The sequence below is a fragment of the Triticum aestivum genome, chromosome 5B, assembly GCF_018294505.1.
Source record: "Triticum aestivum cultivar Chinese Spring chromosome 5B, IWGSC CS RefSeq v2.1, whole genome shotgun sequence".
In the NCBI taxonomy this organism is placed as follows: Eukaryota; Viridiplantae; Streptophyta; class Magnoliopsida; order Poales; family Poaceae; genus Triticum; species Triticum aestivum.
Window position 1 is genome coordinate 516758646 of NC_057807.1, and position 12805 is coordinate 516771450.

Here is a 12805-nt window from a genome sequence, read left to right on the forward strand (position 1 = left end):
ATTACAAAACTATCAATATCTAGATGATGCGCTTAAAAAATTCTTTCACAATATCAGGAAAGTTGCCTTTAGCTTCATTCCTACGATGTTTTAGCAAGTATATTAAAAACTGTTTCCTCAACTCATACCCATCTTGCACAACCATTATATGTAGTTACTATGAAAATTTCACGCCGAACGTCTTAAAACATGTAATGGACAATACTCACGCTGCAAACCAGCTTGACCAATTCTTTACCGTTCCACCAGAGCATAAAATGAAAAACAAAATAGCCAGACACATTCCTGTAATTTTTTAAATTAATAATATAAAAAATATAGTGATAACAAAAGTAAATGTTTTTATTATGAATTCATTACCCGTCTATACCCGTTGAAATACCAAATGGAAATAAATGTTGTCATTTAGATATATTGGAATTTCAACCAGGCAGCTTTATTTCGAGTGCTTCTTTGAAATCCCTTGCAAAACTTTTTAATTTTAGTGCCTCAAATTTTTATCCTCTAACGATTGTGATGTTTGAATAGGGTCCATAATATATAGACGACGTGCCTCTTTATCTATGACGTGTAAAATGTATCGGCTGATGGATGCATAGGGAAGATAAATCTAAAAGTGAAGTTATTAGAAACAACAATAAACCATGATAACAGTAGAAAAAAATACTTTACTTATCATGTTGCATGATGAGACGTGGTTGTCTATCCCAAGCCAGCTATCAATTAATGTTGCCAACGTCCGGATAGTTTCCTTCTCGCAAAACTTCTGACCTCGTGTTGACTCTAGCATAATGGACCTCGTGTCCCCCTCGCAACCGATTCTCTCACTGCAACCACTCACACCTGTTCTCTGTGCCACGGCGTTGCTGCCACCATATCTCCCCACCGTGGCATGTCGCTGCCACCTTCCATCCACGCTCACCATCCCCTCCCCTCCCATCAATCACTATGTCGCCCATCCCCTCCCCGGTTATCTGTTTTGGTCGGATCTGATGAGATGTGGTGAGCACATATATGTCACGGTGAGTAGCCGGATTCAGCGACGACATCAATATGGCCATCCCATGGCGATTTCTGGTGCCATGGGCTTCATACAATACGATTTCTACCTCGGTGATCCGTGTCATCGATCTGGCCCTCCCAGGTCGATTTTCAGTGCCGAGGGTGACCTCCAGGTAAATTGGTGTCTTGTGCAACCACGTCGATGTCTCCTTTCCCCCGCTAGACGTTAACTGGATGGTGTATTTCCCTGAATCCATCACAAGTTAATTGCCCATCCGTTGCTACAGAGCATACATATTTTTGTAGTTTAATATAAACCTTTATGATACTCGTGCAAATAGGGTGGTGTTATCGACAATTCTTTTACGATTAAATAACTCTTCATCTTCTTTTCTTTTTCTTATTTCATCCACTATTTTGGTCTCTCCACCCTCTATCCAAACTTGCCACCTCTGGCAGTTGTGCATGGTGCAGTCAGCTCAAATTTCCTCTTACACCCCACTCACACACACATCAAAATTCAAACCCATCGGTCTGTGCTAGTGAACCCCTGGAGATAGCTGGACCTTCAACTTGTTATAGCTCATGTTGACTTATAATCACATATAAGTGTCTCACCTTGATACTTGATACCGCAATAGTTGTGGTAGAAACTGGTTATGCCATCCTAAACGGGTCAAGACAATACAACTGAAAAGAGTTTCACACATGACATCTGCATAACAAGATGTCCATACATCCATCCATTTCATCGATCAAAAATAGTTTTCTAATCAATCATTTCATTTGTCAAGATAGGAGAACATATACCTACGAGCATGCACAACAATTTCATTGATACAAACAGATTCCTAATCCTATATAGGTGCATTATTCCCTGGGTGTTCATCACCTGCGAGCGCTTGGTACATCCTCGCCACAACTTCTGGTGTCTGACTTCGGCAACCTCAAGAAGGATTTATACAAGCATGATTCAAACAAAAGATTAGTAGGTCATCAAAGATATTGTAATAAACCAGTGAAACAGTAGCATCAATAACCTAACCTCAACCTCGCACATACCTCATGCATGACGGAGAGAGCCAAAATTTCCTAGGCTGTTAATTCTCAAGTACAGAACAGTGATAGTTCAGAATTCCATGACAGAAATTATGCATGCAAACAATAGTCCGAGGAAATATTTAAATCCCAACACTATCAGGTAAATTTTAAAAAGGGACGATTTTTCAGTCACTCATGTGAGGCCTTATCCCATTGTAGAAGCTAAAGCTTGTTTGAAAAAGGTAACCATGGACAAATATATGTAAGAAACAAAATTCATGCCAAGTTTTTAAGATAAGCATCGACAGGAGGTTGGGACCTTTTTTATTTTGTTAATAGATCTCTCCCAGTTTTTTGTCGCGGCAGCCTGCAACCATGAATCATGTTAGCACAAAACATTCTATCATGCTGAGTTAATGTAACAAGAGCACAACTGAAGTAAAGAAGATCAAAAGATGAAAAAATAGATCAGCATTAGACAAAAAAATCCAGATGAATGAATAAAACAACTCTTTCTCCTAAATCTAACATAGCAGAGTACGCATGTGTAGCTACTAAAATTACTACACATGTAATGTAGTTTGTTTAAGATCCAATAAGCTCATAACCATGTTTAACACAATTTCTTTCAAACCCAACAAGGATTAAGGTTGTAATACTAAGAGAGAACGCCCAAAAAGCTACATGATTTTCCTGATTGACATACTGTATAGAGTTCTTTCAAGGTCTTTCATAAATGATTATGTTTAGTACAAAACCAACATAAGGAAAACTGATTGCCGCATTAGTAAGAAAACTGAAACTTCTTTTGGCATCCCCAACAAAGTTGATTTGCTCAAAGAACGAATTATCTGGACCTAATTCTTTTGTCATCCAGAAGGAGGTTGCTCTGCTCACAAAAACAAACAAGAAGAAATGACCTTGTAAGAGTGCATGATAAAAAAAAAGTTGTGACATTAGAACGCTGTCAATGACACATATAGGAGCAAGCTATATCACAAATTATTCTCAGGAGCTAGTTAAGTTACCAACAATCATTTATTATTAACCTCAAGCCCTACTTTAATTCAAATAACGTAAAAATGAGGAAAATCTGAACAAACATAACCATTTGGATTTTGGACACTGCTGAGATCAATATTCAGATAGCTTGATGTTTAAAAAAGCTTATCAATGCTTTTGGAATAATTATGGTCAGAATGTGCCATTTGTTTTGAGATTTGACCCATACACAGTATATTCTCATATGGCAACCTGTACATGAACACCAACCTGCTGAGATCAATTTTTTTGCGAACGTACTTGCTGAATAATATATAGTCTGCAATTGAAATATTGTATCTCGGCCTTTTGTCAGCAACATCTAAGATTTCGTAAGCTCTGACAGTAAAAGACCAACATGTGCAAGAATTGGAACATGGAAGAAGCTTACGTGGGCATGATGCCATCGGGTTGTATGCCAAGATTGTAGTTGTAGAGCTCCCTCTATCTCCCTTGCCGAGCTCTCCCTCCGATCAGTAGTAGAACAACTGCTCCTGCTACTTTTGAACACTCCTTCCACGCTGCCGCAGATCAGTTGGCGGCGTAGGCCAACTCTCACTTGTATCATCACGTTGAACACAATATGCGTCTATGTTTACTTTCCTTCGATTCCCGGCATAGGGGTGCATTGACGCGAGAAATAGCACCGAGTGCCTAGGTATCTCTAGCCGTGTTGGATGGATCGCTGCTATGCCGACCAATTATATTAGCATCAGGTACCGTCTGCGTTGAAACAGATCTGCGCTTGGGTGTTCCTTTTTACTGTATTTTACAAAAAAAAATAGTTCTCTTAAGCGCGTGTATAAGAGTCTTGCATTGAAGATGTCCTAAAAAGCGCATGTCTTCCAGTTTGGTGATTGCAGAGAGTATAAGACATTCAAAAGGAGTCGAAGGAGCATAAATAAATAATGTAGGTGCCAGAACAGAAACATGTATACATTTTTTTCATATGCATTATAAACTCAATAGAGGAAGAGAAGTGCAGAAACATCCTCGTATGCTTTTGCCAGTTGGACCTTTCTTGCCTATCGAGAAAACAAGATAACACTTGGTTCAAAAATCAAGAGAAACGACCGTCCAGAGTTACTTGACACTGTAATGGATGTATCTAGACGTGCATTTCAGCGTCAAGTAATTCTGGACGGAGAGAGTATATGATTATTTTAGTTCTCAAGAAATAATTGGACTAAAAGGAGAAAACAGAGGAATAATACAGGTATGAGACTTGGAAAGTATGTCTAGAAACTAATTGGAGGCACACTGTTATCAACACATATGAAAGAACACTGTTCAAGTTACAAAAGGAACTTCCTTTGATGTCCTAAGCTAATTCAATCTCCACTGTATGCATTTATATTATCTTATATTACAAAATAAAATAAAAACTAATTATACCTCCAGATGTTTATACTACATGGAAGATAATTATTGGAGAAAAACGAACAATAAAGCATGATTGAAGTTTACAATTTGCATCCCTAGAAAGTAATCATTATACCAAAGGATTTGATCTGTGAGCATTTTCCTTTTTCCCAAGCAACAACATCGAACTTTTCAGGAGAAGGGCATATACAATATTTACTAAACTGAATGCTTTCCACCTGTTTCTAAAAGGAATGGATCCTTCATCTCGTCCTTTGCTATCTCCTACAAATTATTTAAAGAGTACACCTACACTACGGCAAATAATGCAATGCCTAGAGGTAAATCTATCAATTTTGGCACATACGTACTTGCATGGTGTTCTCCTCCTCTATCAGCATTTGTCAGCCCAATTTGTGCCTGCATGAACAATCCACTTCAGTTAAGAACATTGTACAAAAGTAGGCACATTAGCTAATAAAGCATAGTTCCTGATATTAGCTAATAAAGCAGGAGCATAATTTTCACACCAAGTAAGTCCCTACAGAAAACACACATCAAAAGATGAGAGAACTTTCATGGACATGAAACAAAATAAATCTGAACGAATCCATTTATATGATTTATATGTAAGAACAATGTGTGGCTGCTGTATTAGAAGATGTCCTTTGAAAGATCTATTCATCAGAAGGCAGCAGGATTTGTATTGATCCTTATATATTGTCCAAATTTCTATATTGGAACCCAACAGAAATCGCACACATTTAGCTTGTAGTGCAGATTTATAGAAATTAACTGCGAGCGACATTCTCTAATAATTAATCGTACATTCTGATTTCCAACTAACCCATGATCACAGAAGCAGAAGCAAACAACTCATTTCCTTCACAATAGCAAGCCAATTTGGTCACAGAAGGCAATCATTAACTGACTTATCCATGTGTGTGTGTATATTAAAGTTTACAATACAATATCTATTCAGCAGCAGAACCTTGATTTTATTTTCTTGTATGTGCAAAGTTGAACTGCTAGTGGCCTCACCTCTGAGCCCATGCCCCACCTTTGAAAGCCTGTGATCAAACAGGAGATGGGAGTAAGCACAGTATCCTGCAATCAAATGAGAGAGGGATTGACAAAGGGGAATTGAAAGTGAACCAAAAGAAAAGCAAATTCTTGAGGTGAACTCTTTCCCAGAACTGAGAAAGGAGAACCATAGTATTATGGTAGCATTATGAGAACATCAATTAGTTGTGGCCCTTCCTGCACTCCATGTCAAATATGCACGTGACAGATAATTCTTCTACTGTTCACTTGGACATAATCAAATTATTATTCAGAATATTACATATCAGAATAATATGTGCCAATGTTGCAATAGACTGGCACTGAGATGTGAGATGGTGACATCTGATCAATTTGCCTCCTTCCAAATAGAAGTTCAAGAAAAATTAAACTAATGGACCAACTGAACATGAAAGACACAAGTATACGAAAATCAAATTGTTTTTTCACCATATATTATTGGAAAAAATACTGAACATCCATGCCTTCATGGCCCCCCTCTAGTTTGGTGCATAAATCAGAGGTACAAAGAGATACTAAACATTACATAACAAGATATTTGATTTCTTTAAAAAATCATGCATAAAGAAACCGTGACCATGTCTCAAAAAAATAGTACAAGAACATTAAACCTTGACAGAAGGAGATCTAACACTAAAAAGTGAATGAGCTACCAGAGGCTGAAGGACATTGGTCAGGAGTTAGGACACAGCGAGGCGCAACAGTGATCACTCGACCTTGGGTACTATAGGGACTTCAGGCCTGAAGGACATTGGTCATAAGTCAAGACCATCGGCGTGAATCTCATCGGTGTGCAGGGAAGCATCTAGAGATGAAGGTCGTTCGTGCCGCCGCCTGGTGGATTGCTATAGTTGGAGGAGGGGGGCTCGCCACCGTCTCCTCCTGGCTGTTGTGCCGCCATTGTCACCTTATGATTGGACACGGTGGATCGAGTTACATCTAGAAGAAACAAAATGAATGTCATAATTAGTAAAGAATTTTCAGCGACAAAAGGATAAACAAGAATTGGAATGTTAAAACAAAACCTGCACCTACACAAGTACTGTATATTTTATATTAGCACAAGTGCAGATCATGTCCCAGTCTTCACTTTGTTTACAAAAAAGTTCAGAATAGCAATCTTGGCGAGCCCTATAAGGAAGCATTCCATGATCTCGGCCGGGTTCCATCCGCGTGGCGCGCTGCTGATTGTGTGGTGCTGATATTGAACTTATAATAAAATTGAGTTCTAGAAACAATTCCTACATTGTCTCATTAGTAATCACACCAAGAATACTTATCCTCCTATAGATCTGACTTGCCTCTGTGTTTTGGTGTGCAGAAATTGGTTACAGGTAGGAAATAATATAACTAATCGGTATCTTGAGTTGCAAAGAGATCACTCAGAACGGTGCCTGATATTATGCCATAAAGAACTCACATTTTTTATTGTCCCTCTAGATATGTACGCACCTTTCTCTGTTGGATGCATGCACAATTCTGAATTAAGAACAAATGACATGTTGATTAGCTATCTTACAAATGCTTTTCCGAGGGAAGTCGATTATGCATAAAAAGGCACTTCTGTGATGCTGTATAAATTATGTCATGGGCGGGAAAGCAATTTTTGACCCCGTGATTTCTCTGTACATTAGGCAATGCCGTGAAGTAACTTTTTTACGAAGAGGGGAGCCCATCAATTTCCCACTGGATTTTCTGGTGTCCCGTTTTATAATAAGTTCTTTGCTGGAAAAAACATACATATAATTAGTTACTCTATTTGTCCCGACGTCGTGGACTATGTCTATAGTTTAATTTAATTTGTAAATGAAACCGAACGGCGATTTCTATTTTCTACAGATAAAACATGGTGGTTTTAGACCAACATAAATATGTATACCTTTATTTAGGTTTCAGTTCGAAGGTCTCAATGCTCCAATTTCTCATTTTGAAACCTGAAACTGAAAGGAATTTAACAAATCAACATAGCCTCGTGGAGCCTTGATCTTAGTTGCATTAAACCAATCAGAGTAAGAATGTAGTTCTGTATCCTAGCTGTGTACATCTTCTCTAAAAGTAATAATAAAGGCTACCGTGTTCATTCAAGAATAAAAAATCCCATGTCAGGATAATCTTTCAGTACAAAAGCTTGGTGCATTTCCTTTAGACACACTAAAAACCGACCACTGTTATGAACTTCAGAGATGAACACTTGATTCATAATTTGGTTTGCCATAAACTATAAACCAAAAGATTTAGACATTAAAGCAGCAGTGGTTCAGCATATGCTGGGTTCTAATAGGAGAGGACTGCTTAGGAAAGAAAGAAATCGTTTCCATATTCAGATTCTTCCTAGACTGTTAAATTTGAAGGAATAACTTATTGTATCAAAGACTATAATTTAATACAGAAGACATATCATGTGGAAACAGAAATATATGAGTATGGCAGGTGGGAACCATAGATCACAAGAAACAAATATTAGTTTAGTTGCACTCATATCATCACGGGCATTGAGAGGTAACCTAACCTTGGAGATTGCATTTTGCTTCACCCAGTCCTTATGACTTCTCAATCAACCTTCCACAACTCTTCTGCATGTGCCGCCTGCAAACCGAGGAGAAGACAATGTTGGGTGGCCATGCGTTAGAGTGAAGGCGGATTAGGGAGAAGCAGTGATATGAACAAAGCTCGTGAAACACAAACCTGATTGCCATTGTATCTCATGAAAATATATTTATGATGAAAACAGATATTTGCCATCGTTGTACCTGCCTGTCAAACAAAATATCATATGTTCTAACGAAAACGAAAGAAGATGATATGCATACCCCACAGAGGAAAATCATCTTGATTGTAGAAAAAATAGGGGAGCAACGTATTCATCAAAATGATACAGTACGAATTAAGCCTATAAGATGAACTGAGTCTGGAACTCTGGATCCACCATTACCAAGAGATCCATCCATCCCCATGACCCGAGTCATAGACCAGTACTTCTCTCCTTCCGCTCCTCTTTTGCCTAGATCGAAGCCGCCAAAAGGGATCCTGCCAAGGGCGGCGGCGGTGTTTACCCGGATGGACCCGAGTTGGGATGTCTTGCACTGTGAGTGAGGGAGTCTGTAGGAAGTGGCGGCGGCGCAACAATGCAATCCTCATCGCCGCCGACACCCATCTCGCCGCCGACACCCGCCTCGTCGCCGACGCCCCTCTCCTCCTCCCGCCCGCAGGGAAGCGCCGGGGGCATCTCATCGACGCCCCTCGCCCCGTCCGGCTCGCCGCTGACGCCCCTCTCCCCCTCCCACTCGGAGGGAGGCACCAGGAGCATCTCATCGACGCCCCTCACCCCGTTGCGCTCGCAGCTGCCCCCCACCTCCTCCCATACCCACTCCCAGCCCCAGGGCTCCACCTCGCCGCTGTCGACGCGGCTGACCCCTACCTCCTCCCGCTCCCAGGGATCCGCCTCGCAGCGACGTATCCGAGGCGCGGTGGTGGCGGTGCAGGCGGCGGCGTCCTGGTGATCCACAACGGCGGTGACGGTCGCCGGCGTCTCCCTGGTTCGGCGGCGGCGGTGGCATCCCGGGAGAGGAGGAGCAGCGGCTTGGGATCTCGTCCGCGTCTTCCCTGCGAGGTCCGCGGCGGCGATCTGGTGCGTCTGTAGTCACAGATCGTAGGTCGAGGGGATCGAGAGGGCAGTCTCGCTCGTGCGTCGGTGCGTGCGAGTTCTGGTTTTTTTCATAGGTTTTTTTTCGTAGGTTTTCTTCCAGGACGGGAGGTTGGGCGGGTGCGGGGCTCGATCGCGGGGTTTTTCTTGGTTTTTCGCGGCTGGGAGGGAGGTGGGAAGAAATATTAAAGAAGTACCAAAAAAGACCGGGTGGGGTGGGACGAAAATAAAATCCGGAACGCGACCTACCAACTGAGACATTAGGAGTAGAGATGATGTAGCGGCAAATGAAGACCGCCTTGGACGGTACATGTGCTGGGCAGCACGTGTCGTTGTTTTGCAGGGTGTGCATCAGTTTGATCCGGCGACACATGTCTCGACCGAAGGTTTCCCATCCAAGACGCATTCAACCGGCTGCTACTCTAGTCTCTAGAGACAGGTGCAACAACAGTTTTGAACGGACGGATTGGAGCCTCGGAAGTCAACGGAGAGCTGCTCCAACATTTTCAATTCAGTAGAAACATGGATCAGTGTAGTAGCATAATATTTTGTGCTTCTGTTTCAAAATAAAATAAAAATTGTGCTGCAATTTTCCAATGGATAACAATAGAAAATAGAGTTGTACCCGCACAAGGGCTTACTAATATACATCATATTAGTAAATGCTTATGTCGAGAGAATATGTATGCATGGAGCAATGCATGCCCATGGGTGCATGGTTTTTTTCTCTGTATTATTTAGAAAATGCCAGCTCAGGCGATAGACGTGGGCATGAGTATGTTCTCGTCTTAACAATGAGACGAGCTGCTGTACATAAGTGGCTATACGGAAGCATGCATGGCATGGTAACATGTATGAATCAATGAGCAAATGGGCCAATCGACCACTACACACATGCATTAGCTCGTGCTGAGTTTTTAGCTAATATGCAGAATGGAATATTCATCCAATTGTTTTGGTGAAGCACCCCATGTGTAGTACTCCATGACTTTTTTTTAGATTATCATATATTCATATAGCTTTACTGAACAATGTTAATGGGGATACAAGCTATAAATGGAGGTTAGGTGAGCCAAACATGACGCCCACTCTCCGAAGAAGCCACAACTTTAAGCAAATTATGAGCTTCTACATTGCATTCTTTATGCTCATAACAAAGATAAACATCTTGGAACATAGCCTTCTTTGCCAAGAACTCTATGACAATCACTCCATAAGCACAAGGGTTCTCCTCTTCCAATTTTTTCAACATCACAACAGTCAGTATCTATCTGCAGCTTTATTACATTCAGATCAAAGGCGAGAGATAGAGCTTCACTGCATGCAATCGTTGCAAGTATAGATGGGTCCGTTAGCCCCTCAATATCCACAACCCAAGATCCCAGATAATGGTTGTCCGAGTTCCTGCACACAACGCTAAAGACACCTTTCCTTCCAGCTCAGTTGATAAGGCTGTCAACATTGACACTTTCCACAACAAGCGCCTTCCACATTGGGCGAACAGGTCGAGTACCGCAGACCATAACCTTGCCCTTCTTCTCCAGTATCATCTCAAGACCAGCCAGGAAACATAGAATGCAAGCGAAAGTCCACAAGAGACTCCAAAAATGTTCTTCATGCATCACTTTCCTCCTAGCCCAAGGGACTCTAAAAATATATTTTCATTGATTGTCACATTTTTTAAAGTAACCTCCATATACTTTTGGAAATAATTGCATGGCCTAGGATATAACCAAACATATTGCTAACAGGCCACGCTATTATTTCCCTGTTTCCAGCCAGGCTCTGCTTTTCTACTAGGAATGGCACGAAGACTAGGCCTCAAACAAAACTATTCCAAAATCTCGCCCCCAAAAACAAAACTAGCCCTTAATTTGCAGGTAAGAGAGGGAGAACACATGGGAATGATTAGCATACACACACATCTTAGATGCAAAAATAAAATAGAACATTAAATGTTGACCGTCAGATCACAGATGAATGTCTCAAATTGGCTGCGCTGGAGTTGCTAGAGCTTCTATGTTAATTTCGGGAAAACCACTAACTAACAGCTATTTCGTAACTTAACATAAGACGTTTTTTTTGACACAATGACACTGTCAAAACACATCTTGTATTGGACTTTGCTAACTTCCACCCAGTCGGAACTTAAGCAACAGATCCACACAATTCTCCTCGTTCCTGATTTGCATGCACTAACTTCCGTAGTTTTTTTAGCCAACCGATAGTTAGTAATAGATTGGATGCATGCATGTGGGAGGAGCATTATTGACATGCATGCATATAACAACAAAACTTATGATGTCAGCAAAGATTCCTCTCAAATTCAAACTTTAAAATGTTTTGTAGCTCAAACCGTAGCTCCGATTGAAAAACTGTTTTCACATAAAAAATTCAGCTCGACGAGATCTTCGAAACTAGATCCCATGTTGATATGGTCTGGCGACCATTTTTTTCGGGTCAAAAATTATCACGCCTCTCCTACGTAAGTTATCATGTTGTTTACACAAAATTTATCAAGGCATCAAAAATAGTTCCTATAATTTTTTCCTCACATGCACAAGCATCCATGCACTAGAGGACAAAAAAAGAATGTCGTCCAAAATTCCAAAATGTTTTATAGCTCAAACGCATATCCGATTCAAATCCATTTGAACAACAAAAAGTTACGACGAGACATTCAAAACTAGATCACATATAAAACGGAATATTGCGCATTATGCCGAGCTAGACCCACAAATGTAACCATGCTTGGGCTAAGTAAGGTATCAGCTCTGTTATGCGTATATTACCATGTTATTTACACAGATGTAACCAAAGTATGTTTTCAAAAACTTTTTTCGATGGATCAAAATTATCGTGGTGTTTTTATAGAAGTTATTAGGTATGGGAGTCTGTATTACCATGTTATTTATAGAGTATGTTTTCAAATTTTTTTCCCACAGGTCAAAGTTATCGTCGTGTTTATACATAAGTTATCAGGTCTGAGAGCGTATATTATCATGCTATTTACACAGAAGTTATTGATGGTATATTTTCAACAACTTTTTTCCACGGGTCAAAGTTATCATTGTGTTTGTACCTAAGTTATCAGATCCATGAGTCTATATTATCATGCTATTTACACTAAAATTTATTGGTGATATGTTTTTAACATATTTTTTCTGGGTCAGAGTTATCGTGGTATTTATACCTCAGTTATTATGTCTGCGGCGTGTATATTACCATGCGATTTACAAATAAGTTACCAGGGGTGTTTGTCAAGAACTTATTCCTAGGTTTAAATTACTCCTCCATGTTTGTATGCAAATTATCAGCTCTGTGGTGCTGAAATTATCACGTTATTTACATAGAAGTTATCGAAGTATGTTTCAATAACTTTCCCCCCTAGGTTATAAACCTAACTTGGCATACATGGACCACACGAAGAACTGAAAAAAAAAATGACTCGGCATGAGAGAAAAAAATCGAGGTAAGTTACCACGTATGTTGTGCGAAATTATCGTGCTATTTACACAATAGCTACCGGGGGTATGTATTTCAATAAGTAATGTCGGGTCAAAATTTTACCATGATGTTTCTACATGAGTTATCACCTCCGTTGCACATGTTTATCATGCTATTTACACGTAG

The 12805-nt window shown here is 40.3% G+C and overlaps 2 long non-coding RNA genes and 1 pseudogene across 3 annotated transcripts; all 3 read right to left on the reverse strand.

Annotated features, from left to right (window-relative positions):
* Positions 1–1722: 1722 nt before the first annotated feature.
* Positions 1723–5511, reverse strand: LOC123112879 (uncharacterized). The gene is made up of 3 exons (XR_006455781.1): positions 5438–5511; positions 4818–4866; positions 1723–3846 (listed from the first exon to the last, which is right to left on the reverse strand). It is a non-coding gene; the product is annotated as an uncharacterized lncRNA (long non-coding RNA).
* A 564-nt stretch (positions 5512–6075) lies between these two features.
* LOC123112878 (uncharacterized) lies at positions 6076–9248 on the reverse strand. Of its 2 annotated transcripts, XR_006455779.1 has the most exons (4): positions 8215–9248; positions 8039–8115; positions 7409–7469; positions 6076–6468 (listed from the first exon to the last, which is right to left on the reverse strand). It is a non-coding gene; the product is annotated as an uncharacterized lncRNA (long non-coding RNA). The 2 variants fall into 2 exon arrangements; XR_006455780.1 differs by lacking the exons at positions 7409–7469; positions 8039–8115; positions 8215–9248 and adding an exon at positions 6565–6995.
* A 987-nt stretch (positions 9249–10235) lies between these two features.
* LOC123116694 (glucan endo-1,3-beta-glucosidase-like) overlaps positions 10236–12805 on the reverse strand; it is a 7086-nt pseudogene continuing 4516 nt past the window's right edge.